We start from the raw sequence: 24,481 nt of genomic DNA on the forward strand, positions 1-24,481 counted from the left end.
CTGCTACTTACTGAGCACCTACTACATGCCAGACACTGCCCGAAGCACTTTGTAAATACTTGCTCATTGGCTCTTTCAACAACTCTCTGAGAAAGGGATTACAAATATCTCCTTAGAGAAAAGGCCCAGTGAGGCTCAGAAAGATTAAGCGACTTGTCCAAGGTCACACAGCAGAGTGGTGGCAGAGCTCAGGCTGGGATTCAAGCCCAGGCTGCCTCACATCAAAGTCCTGGCTCTAAACCTTTATGGTGCCTTGTCTGTGTCAGCTAGCTGAAAAAAAAAAAGATTTGAATCAATGGCTGCTGAATCTCGACATTTCTCTAAAAATAAAAATAAAGGTCAGTCCCTGTCACATGAGGGAAAGATGAAAGAGTTGGGTGTGTTCAATTGGAGAAGAAAAGGAAAAAGGTCATGTTCGCTGACTTCAGAGCTTTGAGTGGTTGTTGCAGGGAAGAGCTGGGACACTTTTTCTGGATGGCTCAAAGGCAGAAATGGAGGGGCGGGGGCGAGCTCTGGGAGCCGCGGGAGAACCGTGGACAGACCCCAGCCTGGCCAGCGTCTTTCCCCTTCATGTGGAAGGAGAGACTCGAGCTTGTCCTTGCAGCTGAGCAAATATTTCTACTTCCCCGTTGCAGGCTGGAGTCGGCCTCTTCTCCAGCCAGCTCGGCGGGCCTTCAGAGCAGCGGCCTCGGGCCGTGGGGTGGAGGTCAGCTCGGCCACCCTGACCAGATGGGACCAGAGTGACGACTGCCAGGTCCAGGTCAAAGGGCTTTGCTGACATCCTGTCTCTTTCTGAGCCTCATCACCGTGACTGCAAAGGGCTGCAGAGTCCCCCTTTCCAGCCCATTCTCCATGCCGCTGCTGAGTTGTCTTTCTAGAACTTAAAGCAGACCAGGTCACTCCCCTTCTCAAACCCTTCTATGGCTCCCTACTGCCCTCAGGATACATTTAACTTGGCCCAAAGGCCCCACATGATGTAGCCCTGCTCACCTCTCAGGCCTTGCCTCCAACTTCTTCCCCCAAAAGTCCCATCCCACCTTTCAGGCCTCTGGAATGATATGCTGTTCCCAAGACACCAGACAATTCCAGGCCTCTGGGCTTACTCTGCCTGAGCTGCCCTTCTCCTGACACTCTCCTATACATCCATCAAGACTCAGTCCAAACATCATCTCCTCTGAGAAGCCTTCTGTGGCTCCCTCCTACGGAGTTGCTTCCCCTTCCTGTACCACATTAAACCCAGACCTCGCAGAAGCTCATATTTGGCTGGGAGCAGTGGCTCATGCCTGTAATCCAGCACTTCAAGAGGCTGAGATGGAAGGATCGTTTGAGCTCAGGAGTCCAAGACCAGCCTGGGCAACATAGTGAGATCCCATCTTTATATAAAAATTAAATAATTAAAAAAAAAACAGAAGCTTACATTTCCTGAGCACTCGCTCGGTGCTTCACATGCGTGAGCTCACTCAGTCCTCCCTGCTGTTTCAGTTTCTCACCATCCTTATTTCCCAGATGGAGAGACAGGAACAAGAGAGGTTGAGTGCTTTGTTCTAAGACACACAGCCAATAAATGGCAAAGCCAGGACAGGAACCATTTGTGTGTGACTCCAGAATCGGTGCTCTTTAAGTTTCATTGTTTCTGTGTTTAAATAAAGTAAGCCATACAAATGGTAACAAACAACAAACGCAGGAGTGGCAGAGACAGAAGAGAGGTGAGGGGAGTGGGGGGAGGGGAGGGGAGGTCTCTGCCCCCACCCCACACCAGCGACATCAGCCAGAAAACTTTTTTGATGTGTTGAGAAGCTGGACCCAACAAAGCTCCCAGTTGCCCAAACGCCTGTGTAAAAGGTCCATCTCGAAGGGCAGAACAGAATCTCGCTGCCCAGGGAGCTCAGCACCAGAGCAGGGGCAGCTGCCACCTGCTTCTCCATGTTGGCCACAAGGCCAGACGCCCTGAAGTGGCCTGGGGTGAGAACATCAGCGAGGAGTGACTTCTCACACAAATGTAGAGCGGCTTTTTCGAGCTGGGAGTTATCCCACAGAGGAGCGCTGTGCTGGAGGAAGACATCAGCGCCAGGCGGGTCTAGGGGGTCACACCCAAGAGAGCACCGGGGGGCAGATTCCCAGACATTTCTTAAACAACAAAAAAGACCCTTCTTTTTTCTTATGGAATATTCCGCTGAAACCCACTAGGAAAAGCAAAGAGTAACAGTAGTTCTCGTGTATCGAAGACTCACCACAGGCCAGCACTTTTGAAGCCTTCTGTAGCATACATTCCTGGAATCCTCACTGCACCATTCCGAGGCCTCCCCATTCTCGTGTTACCGATGAGGAAATTGAGGTGCAGAGTGATAAGTGACTTATCCAAGGTCATATAGTTCACGCATGGTGGAGATGGGATCCAAACCCAGGCAGCGTGGTCCCAGAGTGCATGCCTCTTAAATACTGTGCTAGGTAAAGCCACTCTAGTTAAAATAGGTGTGGGAGTAGGGAAGGGAGTGAGCTCTTGTACTGAACTGCTCCAACCCACTCTCAAATCCTGATAGCCCATGAGGGATCTCTGCAGACACCACAGCTCGGAGGGATGTAGTTCGGAAGTCATTGTTGTTGGACAGTTTTATGGCATCTCAAACCCACAAAACTGTTCATACCCTGGTTCTTCTCAGACAAATCCTGTGACTTGGTTGGTGCCACCAAGGTCAGCCTTGAGGTCTGCAGGGCTCAAGCATAGAGATGACTGTGGGTACCAGGAGGTAGGATGATGGCAGGAAGAGCCCAGGCATGGGAGACAGAGAAGCGTGAGGTTCAAGCCCACCACGGCCTGGAATTAGCCAGGCCTCCCTCATCGTCAGCAGCCAAGTCAGCCCTGGCTGACATAAGCAGAGGGGAATGTACTAGAAGGAGCACAGGGGCTCTCTGAGCCAACAGGAGGCTGGAGGAGTGAGCTCAGGAGAGGCAGGTCTCAGGGAGGCTCTGGAAGGACTGGAATGAGGGGAGCAGGGAGCTGCCTGTTGTGGGCACTCCTGGGACCTGAGCCGCCTACCTGGTGCCTGGCTCCGAGTGGCGCTCTGGGGATAGCTGCTGAATGAATAAATCCAAGGGCATCTGATGACAGGAAAAGGCTGATTAAGACATTGCTACAACCACCATAACAACAACAACAAATCCCCAGCCACTGTTCCCTTTGACCTTGGATCAGCGCTCAAGATTCAAAGACTTAGCAGAGCACAGGCAGCTGGTCAAGTGGGAGTGTGTGCCGGGTGGGGGTGACGGAGGGGGGCTGTGGCTCCCTCTATTCTCACAGAGGGAGAGGAGCACCTAGAACTACCCCCACCACCACCATCCCCACCGAGATGGCACACAGAAGGCATGGCCATTTGCCCCAAGGAATCCAGAAGTTGGACTCTGGCAACCAATCCAACAATTGTCTGCTATAACCACCTACTCCTGTTGGTAGTGATAATCACACTGACATTGGTGCGACTATTTATGGGCATGAGGATATCCCAAGACTGTGCCGAGCGCCTCCCTGCATTGTCTTACCAAGTCTTCATAACAGCCTTACAGTTACTACTCTTATTTTACCAATGAGGAAATTGAGGCTCAGAGAGACAAAGTCACTCGGCTAAGATCACAGAGCCAGTGAGTGGTATTCACAGAACCCAGACTGTTGGACTCTGAACAGGGTCTTCCTGACCATGATCACGTGGCTTTCTCCTCTGCCGTGGTGCCATGTGACCTTCGGCAAGTGAGTCAGACTCTCTGGCCCTCTGTGCTCTGCTCACCAAGCCATGATTGCCCAGAGGGGCATATTTTTCTAATATATACAAAGGTGCCCTATGGGCCTGCAGTGGTCCCGACTCTGAACCTGAGTTTCTGCCTCTGTAATGACCCACCCATTTTCTCCTACAGAGATACGGTGAGAACACAGTAATATAATCTATGCTAAAGCACATAGTAGGCTGACAGTTAACGGGGCATCCACCTGTGTCTCCAGCCCTGACATCACGTATCAGGTCCAGAGAACGTAGCATGCACTCAGGGCCTCCCCCATCAGTGCCTGGGATTTTTCACTCAGCTGTACAGGCTTAGGCAAGTCACTTTCCAACATGGGCCTCAGTTTCCTTATCTGTCACAGGAGGAGGTGGGGGAGCTAATCTCCAAGGGCATGGAAGCGCTGACATTGGATTTTAGGCAGTAAAATACCCGTGCTCACCTCCGGAAGGCATTTCATGCAGGCCTCACGGTGTCCTTAGAATGGGCCAAATGAATGCTGTAAATTTCCCCTCCTCCGAGGACTTCTCTCCTTCCACACCCTCCTTCTTGATAGCTCACACTTTCTCTGCTTTCAGAGAGATGTTTTTCAAGCAGCCCATGTGGGGGCCCAAGCAACAGCCGTGTGCAGAAGCCCAGCCCAGGCGGTAATCCCAGGGGGAAAGCGAGCGGGAAGAAACGTGCGGGATGAAGGTGCCAGGGAAGAGGTCTTGTCCCTGATTTCCCAGTGGCTAGTGTGGGGTGGAGGCCAAGGACTGGGCCTGCGGGAAGTCCAGTGGGTCCTCTGAGAGGGCATCACTGGGACTATTCATAGCCCAGGATCCTCACTGGAATCTGGCAGGCAGGGACAGACACCAGCAGGGATCTTGCCTGTTTGTGGCACAAATGCAAGCTAAGTTGTTTACGCTGTTCTTCCTTCCACTGCTTCACTTAGCCTGAGACCAAATGCCAACCATCCTGGAGCCTGAATAGATGTCCAAGACCCAGAATATGGTCTGTGTGCTGCATGTAATAAAATGAGAACTGGATTTGGAGTGAAGGATATAACCATGGGATTTGGCAAGACACTGAATACGGTTGCTGTGTGTGGTTGTTAAGGTCGTGCACTGAACAAATACACCTGGGTGATGAAGTGAATGGGGCTAAAATCTACCCTGTGCTCTTCTCACTAAGCCATGATTGCCCAGAGGGGCATAGTTTTCGAATATACACAGAGATGCCATATGACCCACCCATTTTCTCCTACAGAGATATGGTAAGGACATAGTAATATAACCTATGTTAAAGAACCTAATGGTTATTTGCAATGAATTACCATTATTTATACAAAGTCTTGTTCCACAAAGGTTTAAAGGCAGCTCATGAAATTATATATCGTTGAACAGAAAATATGATTAGATACAGTATTATACATTGATTGAATGACAGAAGGCAAAAATGAGGCATATGCACCAGTACTTCCCTTCGTGTGCCCATGGCAGACATCACTAATGGATGAATCCATCATGCACCTTGTTCACATTCTGAAAGTCAGTTTTCACCCTGGCACAAAGGAAATGAGGAAGTCGGTAAAGGGCTGTATCTTCATGCTGCATAGTAGGTCAATAAATGAAAATTATATTCTGGGGCCTGTGGCAAGGGGAAGGGGAGGTGACCTGGATCAGGAAGTCCCACGCTGTCATGTGTCATAGTTTTAGCCTTGAGCTTCATCATGGGCAAAACAAAGATGTAAACACTCAGGCAAGCATGCACACACACAGACACAATCAGTGTCCAAAATATAAAATTATACCAGTTTCTCAGACTTCATGCAAATTGCCTACACTGAATTCTTGGCGAATTTTTCCTGGGGTTCCTCATAATGGGGTCATGTGATGAATCAGAAAACACCCTCAACAGCAGCCCTAGAAGAAGCACATTGGCAGATTTTCATTGGTGACTCCTTATAGTGAAAGCCCTGGGTAGAAAACTTAATCAGAGCCCAGTGAGAGCACTGTAAACCCTTTCCCCCATGACGGCCGGCTCATGGGAAGGGAGCTGGAAGAAATAGAAGCCCAAAGCTCTACCAAGTCTCTGGTATTGGGGAGTAGGACTTCAAATGGACCCCAAGCCCTTTTCTATGGATGAGGAAATCAAGACCCTGGGAGGTTAGGGAGGGGCTCCAGGTCCCCAGCTCCAAGCCCAGGAGTATTTCCCCTCTACTTCACCACGCCCCCTGGAGGTTGCTCACCCTGAGCGGCACTTCCTGGTCCAGCTCAACCCACTAGCAGGGTTGACCCACCAGCCTCCAAACCCCACCGCCCAGCCCCTCAGGCAACACCAACTGAGGGCCCCCTCACTGGAGAGCAAGGCTGTGGGCTACATTGTCCCCAAGGAACCCCTCTGGGGGAGCACAATCTACAGGTGGTCCTGGGCCCCCCCGGGGGAGATGGCATTTGAGTAGATCTTCAAGGACAGGCCCCTCCTGCCCCACAGCTTGGCAGAACAGACAGATCAGGCAGACCACAGTTTGAATCCCAGCCCTGCTGCTCCCGGGCTGTGTCCTTGGGAAAGTTATCTCACCACCTCTAAGCCTTAGCTTCCACGTCTGTAAAGTCAGAACCGCTCCTAGGGCAGGCATGAGGGCTGCGTGAGACCAAAGACTTCACTAACTGAGCAGTTTATTACTCACACTATTATCACGACCGACCATAACTCACTCACGGCATAGACAGAGCACTGGCCAGGAGTTGGACAGATCTGAGTGTGGATCCTGGCTCTGATACAACTGGCTGAGTACCTTTCTAAGCCTCAGTTCCCCCATCTGTTAAATGGGAGGCAGGACTATTCCAAAGGTCAGTGGCCTGTGAGGGTGCAGTTCCAGTTTTGGCCCCTCAGGTGCTGGAAGCACAAGGGAACCGGGACTTGGGCTAGAGGGAGGCAGGGCCCGAGAGGCCCTGAGGCCTGGAGCTCACCAGCAGCTCCCCTCTCGGGCCTGGGCCGGGGGAATGTGTAGGAGGGAGGTCCAGGGAGGGGGGCCCTGGAGCCGGGAGGAACAGCCCTGGCGGCGGGCAGCGGTGCGGTGACCCAGGAGGGAGGGAGAGCTTGGCTCCGAGCTCATCACTCAGCGAGCTGTCTCCCCCCGGGCCGGGAACCCCGGCGGCCTGTCCTCCCCACTTCCTGCGCGCTGGGTCAATATTGTGATTTCCACTGTGCTGCCCGCCTGGGACGGCCTGGCCCTGCGCGCCGCCCAGGGTCACGGGGCTGCGGGGAGACAGGGGTATGAAGAGGTCACCCGCTGCCTGGAAGATGACTCAGGACCTGTAGACTGCAAGGCGGCGTGGCCGGGAGCCAGGAGCCCCAGTGCAGCCTCACCTCCAAATGCACAGAAATGGCGCCTGAACAAGGCCTGTGCACTCTCCCATCCAAACCGAGGGATCAACCAAGGCCCGGAGAGGGCGGGGACTTGCCTAAGGTCACACCGTGAGTCTGTAGCTGAAGGAGGCCCTGAATCCCATCTCCTGACCTCAGATCCTCACCAAACCTCCATCTTCTACCTTCCCCGCCCAAGTACCTACCTTCCTCTTCATCAACATCCGGAACGGACGTCTTCCTACACCTCCGCGGGAGCACAAGGAGAGAGGATAGGCTGACCCTGACCAAGGAGGGCTGGTGTGGAGGCTTCTCCAGGAGTGAGGGGTGGTCGGGAGGACACACAGGACACCCACACACTGGGAGTTATGAGGATGGAGGATGCGAGGCACCAGCCCTGACGATCCGGAACCTGTGGCTTCATTTTTCCTAGTGAGCTCGTTTTGTCAAGGCTGAGTGCAGACTTCGCCTCCTCCCTGGAGCGCCCACCGCACCCCTGCTCTCCTCCAGACCGCCTCCTCCATGCGGTGCACTTCTCACACCACACACCTGCCTCCCGCACCCCTGCTCTCTCCTCCAGACCTCCTCCTCCATGCGGTGCACTTCTTACACCACACACCTGCCTCCCCTAGTGAATCAGGAGCTCTTGGGGGAAGGGGCCCGGGCGATCTCACTTCCAGATCCCAGGCCCAGCCCAGGGTGAGGCCATCCCTGGGCCCTGTTAACACTGCAGAGTGAGGGAAGGGAGGAGTCCTGTCTTCCCACATCACTGTCAACTCCATGGGGGCAGAAACTCCTGCCCTCCCAGTGCCACATCTCCTGGAGACTCTTTATTCTTCACTTGGTTACCTCCTGCTCTTCCTTTAAGTCCCCACTTAACTGTCACCTCCTCCTGGAAGCCCTTCCAGACCACTCTGCCAAAACTACATTAGCTGGCCCTGCTCTGAGTCCATTATACTTCCCTATCAGTGCTCTTACCCCAGGGTAATATAATGGCTTGTTAAATATTCTTCCCCTCTAGGCTGAACTAGGACTGAAGTCCCTACCTCTAAGTGAGATGAGACTCACCATTGTGTTTCTAGCTTGGGGTCTGGTGCAGAGTCAGTGCTAGATGGATGGATGGATGAATGGATGGATGGATGGATAGATTGGCCTGGTACAGAATCAGTGCTGGATGGATGGATGGATGGATGGATGGATGGATGGTTGGATGGATGAATTCCTCACGGAGCCAGGCCCATACTAGGGATTCAGGAGATGCTGGCAGATGGAGATGATGGTTGTGATGATAGTGGTATCTGGGATGGATATCTCTTGTTCTTTTCTGCCCAGCATCCCTCTTACCCCAACCTTAGTTTACTATCAGCTACCTGGTCCCCTGTGGGAAACTGCTCTTCCCTCCTTACATGAGTCTGTCAATTACTGAACCCCAATGCCTCATCCACATGACCCAGACTTGGTCAATGATTGTCCCCCACTTCCTTGGCCGCAGTGATTGCCCCATAGGCACATGGCCCAAACAAGGTCAGTCAGTCCTTCCTTGGAACTGACATATGGATCTTAGAAGAAAGCAGCTCTCTGGTTTTAGACTGGGGTTCCCAAGCTGGGTTGATGGTAGCCAAGTTCTCCACCTCACAGAAGGGAGAGAATGAGGCCAGCCCCAAAGGGAAGCAGAGACAGCAAGGGTGAATGACAGACAGAGATAATCCTGTTGGCCCTGAGCTGTGATTCCAGCCCCCTAGCCCTACTCCCCAGGGCAATTTCCCAGGCCAGCAAGTCCCCTTTTTCCCTCAAGATGATGTGATGTGGCTTCTCTCAGCTGCAATGGGAAGGATTCTGAATAACAGTAAACCAAAGAGAAAACAGTGAGAGGAGCAGGGTGAGTCCAAGTGGAGACATAGATGTTGAGCAGCAATTGACCAGCAGACTCAAGGAGACGAAGGAATCTCCTGCTAAGGGCATGGCCAGAGACTCTCCAGCCCCACTGTGGGCAGAGCCAAAGGACAAAGGCTGTGGGGCAGAAGGAAGGACCTAGGGTGGGGTTGGAGCACCTTTGCTGCAAATGACAGAAACCCCACTGAAACTGGCTTATTTAGCAGGAAGGGGAGTTTATCAGTTCACGTATCTAAAATGTCCACGATTTTTAGCTTCAGGTGTGGCTGGATCCAAGTACTCAACTGCAGTTGTCGGGAGCTGTCTCTCTCCAGGCCTCCAGCCTGTTTCCCTCTGTGTTGGATCCATTCTCAGGCAGGCTTTCTCCAAATGATGGCAACTTTAGGCTCCCATCCTAACAGCAAACCCAACTGAAAGGACACCTCCTTCTCCATTGTTGCAGTGAAATCCTGGAACTTAATCTGATTTGCCTTGATTTGATCACCTGCTCACCCCCAAACAAACCCTGAGACAAGATGAGAGGAATGTGGTGCTCTTATTGACCAGGCTTGGGCCACAGGTGCACTCAAGGTAAACCCCACCCAACCCACAACTTGAGAGTGGGGAGGGGGCCTCTCTAAGGGGTGCTGCCATCAGAAGCAGGATCGTGGGCTGGGCAGTCGGAATTAAAGTTGTCTACAATCTGTGGGAAGAGGTCTTTGGCTGGAAGTTGCTCCCCACAGGAATGAAGGCCCAAGGGAGAGGAAAGGAGCTCTTTGGGGAAAAGATAACATTCCCTTTGGCTGGGATAGTCTTCGGGGGAGGGCGGAAGTCCCCCTGAAGGCAAAAGGATGGATGAGAGGAGCTCTCGGTTACTCCCAGCCCTGGAAGTCTCTGGTTTGCAGCTGTGACGCCAATGGTCTGAAGCCAGACACATTCCTGGACTTAGCCAAAAAAGGCCGAGATGAGATTCAAAGATGTAGGAACACCTCTGATGTCCACATCTGCATGCTCCAAACTCATGTGTGCACCAATCCTGCAGCCCTGCAGAGAAAATTGCAGCCTGACCTGCCCAAATTGCCCAAGTTCCGCAGTTTGCAGGAGAGATAGCTGATGGCTTCCAGGTTGTCAGAGGGCAGCAACATCCAGGGCCGCCCTGCAGTGGTCCCCAGGCCCGCCCTGGGAGGAGACTGCAGCTGCGGAGCTCAGAAACCCTTGCTTTGTGCTTGGAGAAAAAGAGGGAAATGCCCTCTTGGCTCTTCAAGGCTGCCAGGCCCCCGCCCCGTACTTCACAGTGACAACCCAGCCTCATAACCATGTTCCCCAGCCTGGCTTCCCTCGGCCAGGCACTTCCCCTTAACTCCCTGCTTCAACTCCTCCTGTTGTCTGGAAAGCCGACGATGGATGTGCCATCCGGGGAGCTACACACATCTTCGTGGATGAGGCACATGTTACTCTGAGAGTCTATGTCCTCAGCTGAGCGGTGGAGGGGAAACCTTCCTGGCCAACCCTTCAGGCAAGCTAAGACCATCACATGGCCCACAGCTACGACCATGTCTTGGGAAATTAGAAAGCCTCTGTCACAGGGCACTTCATAGTGACCCCCTGCATGGATACGGGGGGTGGGGGTGGGCGCAGGTTCTGAATCCTCCAGTGTGCTGTCCCTTGGAGCTGGGGTTTGGGGAGAGGATGAGTCTGTCTGATCTGGAGGCAGGAGGATGGAGGACGGCATGAGGAAGTCTCAAAATCCTTTCAAGCCTTCAGTGGCTTGGCCCAGCCTGGAGACGGTGTGGTCAGACTTCTCTAAAATCCCACCAGACAGGAGCCCAGCCCCTTTGTCATCTCTCCAGCATGTGCTGAGCATGTAATGTGAGCTCTGAAATCACGTATGGAGGGAGCCTTCCCCAAGACTCCCCACAAGTGACACTTCCTCTTGCCTTCCCATTCAATCCACCACTGGTCCCGTGATGCTCCTCCGCAGTCCCTCCAGAATCCACCCACCTCTCACCACATCTGCCGCTACTGCCCTAGTCCAAGCCACCCTCTCTCCCAGCCAACTTCTCAGTCTCCTCACTGGCCTGTCTGCGTCCACTACCCTGGCACCCTTTCTTCATATGGTAGACAAAACACAACAGCCCAGCAACAAAACACAACAGCCCAGATATTTAGGGCCATCACCCTTCTAATGGTATCCCATTACTCTTAGAAAAATAGAAAAATATCCACACTCAGCCAAGGAGAAAAGATGATCAAATGTTTCTTTTTTCTTTCTTTTTTTTTTTTTTTGAGATGGAGTCTCGCTTTGTTGCCCAGGCTGGAGTACAGTTGTGAAATCACAGCTACTGCAACCTCCATCTCCCAGGTTCTAGTGATTCTCCTCCCTCAGCCTCCCAAGTAGCTGGGATTACAGGCGCCTGCCACCACCCCAGCTAATTTTTAAATACTTTTAGTAGAGACGAGGTTTCACCATGTTGGCCAGGCTGGTCTCAAACTCCTGACCTCAAGTGATCCACCCGCCTCGGCCTCACAAAGTGCTGAGATTACAGGTGTGAGCCACCGCATCAGGCCCAATGTTTCTTTTTAAATTGTGGTAAAATATATGTAACTTAAAATTTACCATCTTAACCATCTTTAAGTGCACAGTTTACTAGTGTGAAGCACATTCACATGGCTGTGCTTCCACCTCCAGAACTTTTTCATCTTCCCATAGTCATCTCTGTCGTTAAACAATAACTCCCAGTTTCCTCTTCTCCCCAGCCCCTGGCAGCCACCATCCTACTTTCTGCCTCTATGAATCTGACTCCATTAAGTGCCTCATATAACTGGAGTCATACCATATTTGTCATTTTGTGCCTGGCTTATTTCACTGGATGTAATGTCCCCAAAGTTCATCCATGTTGCAGCATGTGTCAGAATTTTCTTCTTCTTCAGCGCCGAATATAATATTCCACTGTACAGAGATACCACATTGTGCATATCCATTCATCCATCAATGGACGCCTGGGGTGCCTTCACCTTTTGGCTACTGTGAATAATGTTGCTATGAACATAGGTGTGCAAATATCTCTTCAAGACCCTGTTTTCAGCCGGGCACAACGGCTCACACCTGTAATCCCAACACTTTGGGAGGCTGAAGCGGGCAGATCTCTTGAGGTCAGGACTTCAAGACAAACCTGGCCAACATGGTGAAACCTCATCTCTAAAAAAAAAAAAAAAAAAAAATTAGCCAGGTGTGGTGGTGGCCAGCTATAATCCCAGCTACTCAGAAGGCTGAGGTAGGAGAACTGCTTGAACCCAGGAGGCACAAGTTGCCGTGAACCGAGATCGCACCACTGCACTCCAGCCTGGGTGACAGAGCAAGACTCCATCTCAAAACAAACAAACAAACAAAAACCTGTTTTCAGTTCTTTGGGGTGTATACCTAGAAGTGAAATTGCTGCATCATATGGTAATTCTGTGTTTGATTTTTTTGAGGAACCACCACACTGTACTCTACAGTGATTGTACCATTTCGCATTCCCAGCACAAACGGAATGTGCACAAAGCTTCCAATTTCTCCACATCCCTGTCAACACTTGCTATTTTCTGGTTTTTTGATAGTAGCCATCTTAACGGTGTGAAATGGGATCCAATGTTTCTTTCTTGCTTGCTTTCTTGCTTTTTTTTCTTTCTTCCCTTCTTCCTTTCTTTCTTTTTTTTTTTTTTTTTTTTTTGAGAAAGGGTTACACTCTCACTCAGGCTAGAGTGCAATGATGCAATCATGACAATCATGACTCACTGCATCCTCCACCCCCCAGGCTCAGGTGATCCTCTCACCTCAGCCTCCCGAGTAGCTGGGAGTACAGGCACATGCCTTCACACCTAGCTAATTTTTGCATTTTTTAAAATAGAGATGGGCCTTGCCATGTTGTCCGGGCTGGTCACGAACTCCAGGGCTCAAACAATCGGCCCATCTCGGCCTCCCAAAGTGCTGGGATTACAGATATGAGCCACTGCGCCTGGCCCCGATGTTTCTTAATGGGGGAAATAACAGTATTGTGTGGGACTTCTGGGTATTGCAGAACATTTATCATCCCTCCCAGCACCAAATGCCAGAAGTTAGTCCCCCAGTCCCTGTGACAACCAGAAAATATTCACTGGGGAGGGTGGTGCCTCCCTGGCTGAGAGCCATCCATCCTACCCACCTCCCCTATCTCACCTCATACAACTCTCCCCTTGTTCACCACCCCAGCCATGCTGGGCTTCTTTCCATCCCTTGGTCACTCCCATCTCAGTCCCATCTCAGGGCCTTTGCACTCGCCATTCCCTCAGCCTTGCCTCCTCTTCTAGATCCTCACACGATGGAGCTTTCTAGATCCTCACATGATAGAGCTCATCCTTCAGGTCTCAGCTCAAACAGCACCTCATCAGGGAGCCCTTCTCTGATCACCCCATCTAAAGCATCTGTCTCTCTCTCACATGGCCGTGTTTTATTGTTCCTTCTTGATATCTGAAATTACTTTATTTTCTGAAACCAAGGTGACCTTTTAGAAAAAAATAAAAATAGGCTGGTGTGGTGGCTCACACCTGTAATCCCAGTACTTTGGGAGGCTGAGGCAGGCAGATTCCTGGAGCCTAGGAGTTTAAGACCAGCCTGGGCAAGAGAAGGAGACCCCATCTCTACAGAAAAATTAGCCAGGCACGGTGGAATGCACCTGTAGTCCTAGATACTTGAGAGGCTGAGGCAGGAGGATCGCCTGAGGCTGGAAAGTCAAGGCTGAAGAGAGCTGTGATCACACCACTGCCCTCCAGCCTGGGTGACAGAGTGAGACTCTGTCTCAAAAAAAAAAAAAAGGAAAGAAAGAAAAATAAATGTAATAAAAATAAAAATGGAATTACCTTATTTATTGTTAGTGTGTTCACCATCTCTCCATCAAGAGTACAAGCTCCTTGAGAGTAGAATTTCTCTGTCTCCCTCTCATTGGCTCATTGGTAACCCGAACACCTGGAGCAGAGCCTGGCACATAACAGGTGCTCAATAAATGTTTGTTGACTGAATGAATGATCAGTCACATTCAGTGTTAGAGCTGAAAGTTACGTCACCCATTCTTGCCATCACTCCATTATACAGAGGCGGATCACAAGGCCCAGAAAAGGGAAGGGACTTCCCCAAGTTCACTCAAGGTCTAAGACAGGGCCAGTACCTGGTTTTTGTGACCCCGGCCTGGTGCTCTTTCCTCCACATCTCACACCTGGAGGGTTTCTGTGCCGGGCAGAATGGAAATTCAGTATCTTCACAGGGCAGCGAGAGTGAGATGCCCCAGAGGGGCATGTGGAACCGAGGCTGCCTGTCACCTGCAGAGGTTCATGGGCACCAACTGCACACGAAGCTGATCAGCAGCTGGTGGGAGAGTGGCCCTCCCCGTGGAATGACCCTCCATCCACCCTCTTTCTCTTGCTGCTTCCTCTCTGTCTTTTATCTCTCCATCCTGAGGGAGTCCAGTCGAATGAACTCTACGGGAGAAGGCAGAAGTCCAGTCTGCCTTCTCCCAAGAACAGCCATGGGAACCCATAAATATCCCCCCTCCCAGATCTTCTCCAATTCCAGTCCGTTTGGAGAAACTAACTTTGGCCCCCTTGATCCACAGAGCTCTCGGCCAGGGTTAACCTGACATGGGCTGGAAGGTATTTCTCCAGGGAGGCACTTTCGCTTAGAATCAGGCTGACCTGGGTTCAAATCCCAGTTTGGCCCCTAACAAGTCAGAGCCAAGTCACCCATTCCTGATTCAGTGGTTTCCTTGTGTGCAGGGTGAGGCGTGGTGAAGAATGATTTGAGATGATCGTGCATGTGCAGGACTCAGGACCATTCGCTGCTCTTTGTGTCCAGCAGCTGAGGGGCCTGCTAAGCACCATCCTCACTCTCCCGTCTTGCCCAAGCTTCCCCAGGAAGCTCCTCCCATGTTCATTTCCAGAGGATCAGGAAAGACTCAATGGCCAGTGCATCTAGAAAAACAGGATAAGTGCAATAATAATTAATACGACCCCATTTTTGGAGCGTTTATGATGTAAAGATGCCATCCTGAGCCTTCTGCAATTGATAACAGACACAATGCCCACAGCCACCCTGGAAGCAGGTGTGATTCTTATCCCCATTTAACAGATGAGGAAACTGAGGCAAAGAAAGGCATATAGAATTGTCTGGGTCACATGGTTCAGAAGCAGCTGGGCCTGGCAGCCTGGAGCCAGGAAGAAGGTGCACACAAAGGCCATGGAGCACCAGAGGGTGCCCAGCCCAGCCAGGAAAGTGGGGCAGGCTTTGCTCCCAGGGCCTGAAGGGGAAGCTGGTGAAGGAGAAACACTTTGCTGTAGTGTCACCTTCTCAGGGAGGCCCCTGCGCTAACTACCCCATCTAAACCAGCACCCCTTTGCCCCAGCCTCCCCCATCGGCCTCTGCTTTGCTTACTGTTCTCATAGGGCACAAATTTACCAGGCTAGAGCAATGGACAGAGATCAATCAGGAAGACCCAGGAAGGCTGGGTCAAGGGTTTGGACCTTACCCTTTTTACCCTTGACTACCTGGGAAGAGGGGGAAGGATCACAGGAGGCAGCCCCTACAACACACACACACACACACACACACACACACACACCCCTCACCCCAAACAAGGCTTTGCCAGTCATCCGCAAGAGCATGCTTCAATTCTTCATTTGAGCATGGATCCACCTCCCTGAGCATGTATCCATGGCTGAATCCTAGAGAGTTAGGTGAAGGTGAGTGAGCAGACAGACCACTCTTGGGGTGTCCACAGTCCTCCAGGAGACGTGACACATGAACCCACGTATACAACGGCCTTCCATAGACAAAGTGGCAAAGCACCGTGGGGGCCCAGAAGAGGAATTAAACTTCTCATCCGCTGTTGAAACCAGACCGTGCATACCTCCATGCCTCTCCTACACAGTCCTGCTACCTGGAATGCCAACCACTCAAACAGCAAATATTTATTGAGCTTCTGTTACATACTAGGCACTTGAGAAACCATGACATTTATGGTTCCTGCCTGCACAGAGCCCTGGTATATCAAGGAAACTCCTGTACATCCCTCAAAACCCTACTATAATGTCCTCTCTTCTCTGTGAAGCCTCCTGATGCCTCCAAGCAGCACTGCTTCTTTTCCAGTGCTCTCCTAGCATCCTAGGACTTCATTTGTAGAGGAGGAGACAGGGAATGAGTGGCCACTGAAAACTCATCATGCCCCAGGCTCCGTGCTAGGTACATCACAGGCAATATCCTTCCTCAGGCTCTCAGCAACTCTGCAAGGGAGCAGATAGTCCTCCTTTTTGCAGACGGAAAATGGGCTCAGAGAGGCTGTCTCTTGCCCAAGGTCACACCGTCAGCTGGTAAGTCAGAAAGCAGGGACAGGTAACCAAAGCAGTGTCACCCCAAGGTCAGCCACTGTCTGTGCTGTGGATGCCTGAAAGGCCAGGGTGGTGGGTCACACTGGGATTGCCCGGGTCCCAGTGCCAGCAGGGCACACAGCGCGTGCCTGTGGGTGGAAAGAACCCAAGAGATGGCCCTGGAGCCCGGTGGGGGCTGCACTGCCTTCCTTGGGGCCTAGGTGGCGATGTGCACACTCGTCTCCCCAGTCCTTGCAGACGTCCACCTTCTGCTCCCGAATTCGATGCCCTGAAAGGCACTTCTCTCCTTCCCCAGCTTCCTCTCCCTGAAAGCCCCAGGGGCAAGCTCAGCCTTTGTCCCTGACAATTGGGGTGCCTCCCTGGCTGAAGCTTGTCACCAGAATGAGGTCTCAGTATGGGCCAACTCTCCTTCCCCAAAATGTTTCAGGGAGAGGACAGCAAGACGCGTGGGGAGGACTCACTCACGTCCATGGTCAGACCCAGTAAGCGTCTGGTTCAGGCACCCAGGGGGCTGCCATGGACCCATCCTTGCCTGGTCTCCCCACTCCCTTGGTCCCAGTGGCGCCTCCTCAAACCCAAACAAGGCCAAGAGCTGCCACCTACAAAGTTCCAGGGACAGAGACAGAACATGTCATCCACCTGCACCATCCAGATGGGAGACAGGGACCAAGACAGGGACAGGAACCAGATCTTGTCCAAAGTGCCCCGCGAGTCAGGAGGGAGCGAGGATAGAGCCCAGATTTCCTGATTTGTGTCCTCAGCAATTTTCAGCACAATTTGAAGCTGTTTCTACAGGGCCCCGGGGGCAACCAGAGAAAAATGCAGTCCAACCAGTTATCTGATGTAGTAATAATAAAAATAACAACAACTCCCATTTCTGTCTAGTTTCCAGCCTTTCACCTGCATTACCTCATTTGTCCTGTCACCTGCAGGGGAGGTACGTGCCACTGTCCCTCGTTTTATGGGTTCCCCAGGGCGGAAGGGGCTTACTCAAGTTTCTAGAGTCTTGGGACCAGGTCCCAGTTCCTAGGCTGGAGTCTCACCAAAGGGAGGGCTAGGAGGGGGCAAGCAGAGGCATGATGGGAGGGAAAGAGGCAAGGAAGGCTGTGTTTTGGGTAGGGGGAGCAGTCAAGCTATAAAGTGTGAGTGGGGAGTGCCCGAGGGCTCTTCCTCCTCCCAGACCTGCTCTCGCCTTCTCTCTCTTCTAAAGCAGCAGCCAGGCCCTCCCCCTGGCCACCTACATCTCCTCCATCCCTTCCTCCCCTCCTGCAGCCCCCAGACAACTATCTGGGCCTCCACTGACCATCAGACCTGGCTTTCTCTGCCTGATTTAGTCAAGATCCTCCCCCGACCTTGGATTCAGTTTACCTATCTGTTAAATGAGTGATTTGGGCTTTGGCTTGGGCCTTTTAGCTCTCATGGTCCGACCCCTCTAGGGAAAAAGGTGAGGGCAAGATAAAGGAAATAGGAACAGCTGGGTATTGAGCATCAATGATGTGCTAGGTGCCAAGCCCTGGGTTCCTTGCTGGTAGCACAGAGCAGTCAAGGCAGATGCTCAGGGTCTTCCTGAACCTGTTTCCTTATCTGTCTAGTGGAGATGATTAATCTACCTCATAAGATTGTAGGGAGAGCCCAATGTGATCACGTATGTAACGAACTTCACATAGCACCCACCCAGCACCCATCATCATCACCATCATCATCACCATCAGCAACACCGTCATCATCACCATCAGCACCGCCATCTACCCCCTCCTTCTGGTCTGGTCTGGCCCATGCAGGACTCAGCCCTAAAAGGAATCTCCTGACCCCAAATCAGAAAAGCCTGGGCTCTCCTCCTACCTCTGCCATTAACCTGCTGAGTTGCCCAAACCTCAGTTTCTTCACCTGCAAAAGGAGACCAAGGTCTGTGTGGGAATGCATTAGGGACAAGCAGCAAGGTCACTCATGGAAAAGCATCTCGTGCCAGGCCTGGCCAATGGCAGCTGCCCATGAACACTTGTTTCCTTCCTTCTTTGTTGACTCAAAAGGAAATTGTATGACAGGATAGAGCAAAGACGTGACAATACTACAGCTAATTCTTAATAAGCACATACCATGTGCCTCTCGCTTGCCTGAGGATTTTGCTTATTTCACTCAATCTTCCTAAACAACACTATGAGGGGGGCCAAGCCATTATCCCCATTTTACAGAGAGGGAAATTGAGTCACAGAGAAGCAAAATACCATCCCCTTGAAGCCTCCAATGCTGCTTAAAGCCCATCAATAGTAAGCACTCAGGTTTATTAAGTAGCCGCTGTGTACCCAGGAGTGTCTTAATCCCTTCCCCATGTGAGTCCCTTCAACCCTCCCAACTACGCTGCAAAGTAGTACTATCTTTGACTCCATTTACAGATGAGAAACTGGGTCACAGAGAAGTGAAGTCACTCATCCAATCAGCAAATGGCTGCGTCAGCTTCAAACCCAGGTCTGGATGATTCCTCTGCCTAGTTCTCTTAACCACTATGCCAGACCTCACCTGGAGCCTGGCACTCCCCTCAGGCCTCAGCACCACCCAGGGGTGTAGGCCAGACCCCATGGCTTCAGGGGGTGATAGGGAGGCAAGTTCTCTTATTAAGTATCCTCAAGGAGCTGGGGTCTCAGGTGGGGCAAAACTACCTTTGCTGGAAGCGCAAAAACTTACTCCCCCAACCCCACTGTTTCCGTAGACGGGCAGGGAACAGGTGCACCGGTCCCTGGCCCTGGGCTAGGTGAGGGGAAACTTGTTTGGCAGCCAGGGCCCTGCGTGAACAAGAAGAAACCCAGCTTGCAGCCCCTCAGCCCTGGCGGGAGATTAACCAAACAAATAACCGAACAATCTCGTTTTCAACACTTGGGGAGGGGGGCCATGTGTCAGGGGACAGGGGGCAGGAGGGAAACGCAGGACATTTTACCACCTAAATAACTTTCCCTCTGTTTAGTTTCACACAAATGTACACTCAAGTGCTCGCAATTTTTTTTTTTACATTTTTATTTTATTTTGACAAATGCTCAAACTTTCCTGCCGCAAATTATTCTTGGCCAGGTTACAAGTAGAAAGGCCGTGTGTATCCTTTACTTGACAAAAAGAGAGTGGGGGGGGGGAAAGGGAGGGTTCTTATAAAATATTTTGGTTGTGGATTTGAGGTGGGATTGCTTTCTTAACGTTCCCTATGGTGCCTTTGCCCAGGAGTCCACGGGTTCTCACCCTCTTGTCCACGAGCCGTTTCGATGTGGTCTAAATCCTTCCACCGCTGTGCTTACCTCCAGCTGTCCTGATGGGATTTCACAGTTCTGGTTTCACGGAGCCAATTTGGAACTGCATTTGGCAAGGGCAGACTGGAGCTGGCACTGGTGCATCTCACCTCACTCAGGCCCAGCAGGGTCTTACACCTGGGCGGGCTGGAGGGTCCTGTTTGGTGCGTCTGGGGTTTGAGACACAAGTTCCAGGTGGACCTGCCCTGCCCTACCCAGGACCCAAGGAAAAGGCTGGCTCTGGGGCCTCCCCAGATGGGAGGAAAGGAGTGAGTTGTTTCGTTCACCCCGACCCTGCCCCATCCATCCTCCAGCCTCCTTCCCTTCTGCAGGCCCAGCCCAAGCTCCACTCCCCAGCCTCACTCCCACCACTCCGTCCTCCGTGGCTTCACTCCAGCCAGGGCATCTCTCAGACATAGGGATGGGCCCATGCTCCTCCTCTGCCTGGAATCCCCACCCCTCCCCTCTTCTCATGGAGGTCTCAGCGTGGCTATCACCCCACAAACATTTTCCTGACTGCCTCCTCCAAAGCAGAGACCTTGCTCTTTCCTGCCTCAGCCCCTGGTTGGTTTCCTCATAACACTTAGGCAATTTATTCTAGCTTTATTTGTCTATGTTCTTTTTGTTTGTTTTTTTTATTTTTTATTTTTTGCTGATTCTTTCTAACTAAAGTGAATAAATGACAAGTAAATAAATGAATGAGTAAGTGAGTGAGTGAAGGAGTGGTGAGTGAATAAATGAATAAGTAAATAAATGAAGTGAATGAGTGAATGAATGAGTGGTGAGTAAATAAAAAAGAAGTGAATGAGTGAACAAATGAGTAAGTGGATGGATGAATGAATGTGTGAATTAGTGAATAAATGAACAAGTGAATGCATGAATGAATGAGTGAATGAATGAATGATAGTGAATGAAGAAATTAGTGAATGAGTGAGTAAATGAGCGAATGAAGGAGTGGTGAGTGAATAAATGAATGAATGAGTGAATGGATGAATGAATGAGTAAATTAGTGAATAAATGAACAAGTGAATGCATGAATGAATGAGTGAATAAATGAATGATGGTGAATAAATGAGTGAATAAGTGAGTGAATGAACCTGAGTGAACAAATGAGTAAAGAAGTGAGTGAATGAATGAGTAAGGCATCCGGCCTGAGAGGATGCTACAGCTCTACTGGAGGGATTGGGGACATCTTCAAACTCTCCTCTGGGAGGAAAATCCTGCCACCACTGCAGAAATCATTAAAAGTTTATTCCTTTTGTTTCCACTTGAGGACGAGGAGGCTAGAACCATTTGTTCCCCTGGCCAAGCCCAGGCCACTGGCAGCTTCGTTTTTATCCCCAACTGCCACTGACAAGGTTGCATTTGGTTTCAGTGTAAGTGAAGACCCCACGTCTCTGAGCCTCTCACTCCCCCTGAAGCCTGGGCCAATTTTCCATTTCCTAACATTGACATTAACCCTTGCCATGTATGGCTGCCCTTTGTGAGAGGCACTCCCCACTGGGCCGCTTAGCAGGGAGCACAGTGATGCTGGCCTAAAGGGCTTTGGGTGTCCACCAGTCCAGTGGGGGTCTTTGTCCCTAGCAGGGAGGGTCTAGGCCCTCTGGGGACCTGACTGTATCACCAAGAACATTTCAAGGCTGCTTCTCATAAAAGTAAAATAATCCAGCCACCTGAATTAGTGACCACTTCTGTGCCCAGTGTCTAAGGGTGGGTCCCACACTCATTCCATTTAAGTCAGGCAGAACGTACTCAAATCGTGTGTCTTAAGCAGATGTCATTATGAACTTTTCAGTGCATGCTCTCACTCTCAGAGGTGCTATGAGGCAGAGATTCTGAATCCCATTTGACAGATGAAAACACTGAGGCTCGGAGAGAGGCTGTGAATTGGGCAAAGCCACGCAGCAGCTCTCATCTTTGTCTCTCTGCACTGTCACCGGGCCTTTTCTCCAGCTTTGATCTGTGGTCACCACCATTGCCCCCATCCCCCGATGTGCAGGCCAGACATCTGGGAGTTGTCTTTGATGCTTTCTCCTCCTCAACCCACATCCGAAGGGTCCCCAGTGCTGTGGGGTCTGCCTCTGCACCCCTGTAAGCACCGGTAATTGCTCGACAAATGTGTTCTGGGTTCACAGTTATCAGCTTCAATTTGCATGGCCACAGAACAACTGGTGAAACCATGAGCCCTGATGTTACTTCAGGAACGTCTCATTTTATTAGTGTGACGAATGCATTTATGAAGCTCTGTGATATATAATTATGCTCTCGTTTTACTGATTAGTAGCTTGAGGCTGAATTTACTTTTTTTCTTTTTTGAGATGGAGTCTTCCTCTGTCGCCCAGGCTGGAGTGCAGTGGCACGATCTCAGCTCACTACAACCTCTGCTTCCCAGGTTCATGCAATTCTCCTGCCTCAGCCTCCTGAGTAGTTGGGATTATAGGCGCCCACTACCATCCCCGGCTAATTTTTGTATTTTTAGTAGAGACAGGGTTTTGCCATGTTGGCCAGGTTGATCTTGAACTCCTGACCTCAGGTGATCCACACACCTCGGCCTCCCAAAGTGTTGGGATTACAGGCATGAGCCACCATGCCTGGCCGAGGCTGAACTTTCTTATCCCTTCATAGGAACCCTGCCGCTTCTCTCCAGCAATTATAATGAAAATTAATGACTACTTCTATATAAGCGAGTTCATGAGCAATAATTTTGAGACCAATGACATGTGAGTTGTGAGAAATCAAACTGCATCTCCCGGATAGAGAACCCTTACCCTCATGGTGTTATTCAGTAGGCTGGATGGTAGTTATGGCAGGAAGAATGGAGTATGTCGCCTGCCTTCTGTGAAGCTCTGGAGGGGACATGACTCCGCCATCGCTGCACCCTAGCTCTGAGCACCACTAGAGCCCAACAACCCTTTGTTGAATGGATTCCTCCAATGTTCCTGCATCCACCCCTAGTTAGGGAGGAGAGAGATTAATGGGGAGCTATGGGGGAGTGTGTGGGCTGTGAGGAGCAGTGACAGAAGGGACTCCAGGCTGGAGGAGGCCTGTCCACTTGGAGCAGAGGCCCCTTACAGGTAAGGGGAGAATGTTTGGGCAGGGAGCAGGAGACTGAGCTGGGGCAGGTGATTTACCTGAATGTACAGGTAAGTACTCAACAGATATGTTCTGGGATTGCTGCTATCAGCCTCAATTTGCACAGACACAGAACAATTTCTCTGCTAAACACCTTCTCCGTCTTAGGTCTGGGACCTGGGCACACATCCTGGTCCCACATGCAATATGATGTATTGCTCGCCTCCCATACACCAGGCACTATCTAAATGCTGGGGATACTCAAGGAACCTCTCTGCCGGTGGGAGATGAGAAACAACAAACAAGTGGCTCACGCCTGCAATCCCACAAACAGGCCAGGCATGGTGGCTCATACCTGTAATCCCAGCACTTTGGGAGGCTGAGGCGCGTGGATCACGAGGTCAGGAGTTCAAGACCAACCTGGCCAACATAGTGAAACCCCATCTCTACTAAAAATACAAACACTTAACCCGGCCTGGTGGTGGGCGCCTGTAATCCCAGCTACTTGGGAGGCTGAGGCAGGAGAATCATTTGAACCCAGGAGGTGGAGGTTGCAGTGAGCCGGGACTGCGAGATTGCGATTGCGCCACTATACTCCAGCCCGGGCAACAGTGGGAGACTCCTTCAAAAAACAAACAAACAAACAAAGGCATGATAATCATGGAAAGTGGGGCAGGAACAGGCAGAAAAGATCAATAGGACAGAAAGAAGAGAAGAGAACGGTGAGCGCTAAAAGGAAACATTTTCAGAATCTTGGGTAGGGAAGCCCTTCCTCGGCGCGTTACAAAACCCAGAAGCCATGAAGAAAAAGACGGGCTAATTTCAATAAGTAAACCTTAAGCTTTGTGGAGGAAGAAGGCTTTGGGCAGGAGATGAGGGAGGGGCAAGGAGGGGTGAAAGCAATGACCAGGACCACAGTCAGCTGGTGGCCCCCGGCCCCTGAGGCCCCAGATGGTGGGGCGGATAGACAGGGCGCCCAGCACACGGCTCCACCCCATCACCCCCAAGGTCACTCCACTCCTGTCCCTGCCACTCTGGCCTCCCGCTGGCACTTCGTGCTGTTCCTGTCCCCGTCTCTCCTTTCTCAGCCCCACAACTCATCAGTGGACTCTGGGTTCAAGCTGTCTCTGGTGTGGCAACTCCCCTGCTCATCCCCCACTTCCTCCGCCTCCACTCCCACCCATGGACTTGACCGTGAGAGAGGAGGTAAAACCAGTCACTTGGGCCCTGAGGAAGGCACCTGTCCCTGCCTTGTCACAAGCCTGTGGGGGGCTCCCTCACTCCGCGTTCCCAGGCCCCCTGCCCTGCCCTGGAAATGCTGGAGTTCCTCCCAAAGATGGTCAGGCCCGAGGAGTTCTGAGGGCTGTCCCCACCCTGCCCCAGAGTGGCCACCTCCCTCGCAGGCCCGCCTGGGCGTCCTAGCTCAGGTGCCCTTTCGGGACCTGTCACAAGGCCATCCACAGCCTCAGCAACCTCTGCCCTCCTCTGCACCTGCACCTGCCCACTGCTGACCACCCTGCAGGCCATGCCTAGACCCTGCCTGAAAGCTGGGCTTCTTGGCTCCTTAGGACCAGAAAAAAAAATTGAAATTGTTGGGACATCCAGGGCTTTCAAACGCCTGGAGTGGAGTCCAGGAGTGTCAGGCAGGGAGGCAGGAAGAAGAAACCCTGTGGGTCTAGGCAGAAGAGGAGGCCACTGAAACAGTCACACTGACCCTGGAAGAATGGAAGCAGAGCCAGGTGTGAGGAGGC

The sequence above is a fragment of the Pongo pygmaeus genome, chromosome 1 (assembly GCF_028885625.2).
Source record: "Pongo pygmaeus isolate AG05252 chromosome 1, NHGRI_mPonPyg2-v2.0_pri, whole genome shotgun sequence".
Taxonomy (NCBI): Eukaryota; Metazoa; Chordata; class Mammalia; order Primates; family Hominidae; genus Pongo; species Pongo pygmaeus.